Source organism: Setaria italica, chromosome VIII (assembly GCF_000263155.2).
Source record: "Setaria italica strain Yugu1 chromosome VIII, Setaria_italica_v2.0, whole genome shotgun sequence".
In the NCBI taxonomy this organism is placed as follows: domain Eukaryota; kingdom Viridiplantae; phylum Streptophyta; class Magnoliopsida; order Poales; family Poaceae; genus Setaria; species Setaria italica.
The window spans coordinates 17,115,832-17,117,394 of record NC_028457.1 but is presented as its reverse complement, the minus strand read 5'-3'; positions in this window follow the sequence as shown (position 1 = coordinate 17,117,394).

Sequence of the window (1,563 nt, the reverse complement as noted above, 5' to 3'; positions counted from 1 at the left end):
ACGCCGAAACCAGATACTCTCCAGTGGAATGGTTGTGCCTCTGTCTATATTTTTCTTGTACCAAACTCCAGCACTACCTGTTATCAGCAGAGTGCATAGTCATGTGCAAAGACAATGTTGTCAAATACATGTTGTCACTGCTGATCTTGAAGGGGAGGATTGGGCAGTGGATTCTAGCCCTCTCGGAATTCGATCTGAGGTACAAATCAGCCAAGGCGGTCAAGGGTCAAGTAATGGCCGATTTCGTATCCCAGCATTGCGGATCGGAAATTACTGTTGTTGAGCTAGCTCCATGGACATTGTACTTTGATGGGTCTTCGTGCGGGGCTGGATCAGGAACCGGCATCATCCTCATATCGTCTCGGGGGGCAAGTTATGATTTCTCTCTTCCGATTGAGGCATTCGCTACTAATAATCAAGCAGAGTATTGGGCTGTCATAAAAGGAATCCAATTGTTGAGGGAGGTCAAGGCCGATGCGGTGGAAATATTTGGGGACTCCATGCTTATCGTGGATCAATTGACTGGAAAATGTGAGTGCAAGGATGATATTCTAAGGATCTATTATGAAGAATGCCTCCAGTTACTGAAAGAGTTCACTATAGTTATTGAACATATTCCCAGATATTACAATGAGGAAGCCAATAGACTTGCCCAGCATTCTTCCGGTTACCGAGCGATTCAAGGCACTTTGGATCTGAAGCTTGCGGCCGATGACTGGAGGAGAGAAATTGCCGACTATCTGAAAGATCCATCCAAGAAAGTCGATCGGCGGATACGCTTCCAGGCTACAAAGTACGTGTTACTTGAAGATGATCTGTTTTATCGGACGATTGATGGAGTATTACTCAAATGCCTTGGCAAAGAAGAAGTGAAAACTTTAATGGGGAAATCCATGAAGGTGTATGTGGGGCCCATCAATCAGCCTTCAAGATGAAATGGATGATCAGAAACAATGGGTATTACTGGCCGACTATACTTGAGGATTGTTTTAAATACTATAAGGGATGTCAAGATTGTCAGAAATTCATCAATGTGCAATGAGCACCAGTTTCGGCTATGAACCCAATAATAAAGCCATGGCCGTTTAGAGGCTAGGGAATTGACCTCATCGGTCATATCTATCCACCATTGAGTAAAGGGCGTAAGTTCATATTGGTGGCTACTGACTATTTCACCAAGTGGGTTGAGGCAGTTCCTTTAAAGGTCGTGACATCGGCCAACATGGTAGAATTTGTAAAGGAGCATATCATCTATCGGTTTGGTATTCCTCAAACTATTACAACTGATCAGGGGTCAATGTTTACCCTCAGGGGAGTTCGAGGAGTTTACCACCGGTATGGGGATTAAGTTATTAAATTCTTCTCCATATTACACTCAAGCCAATGGTCAGGCCGAGTCATCCAACAAAGGGGTTATCAAATTGATTAAGAGGAAGATCGAAGAACAACCAAGGTGGTGGCATACAACGCTGAATGAGTCCTTATGGGCCTATAGGATGGCCTGCCATGGTGCCACCAAGCTATCCCCTTACCAGTTAGTATACGGGCATGAAGCAATTTTGC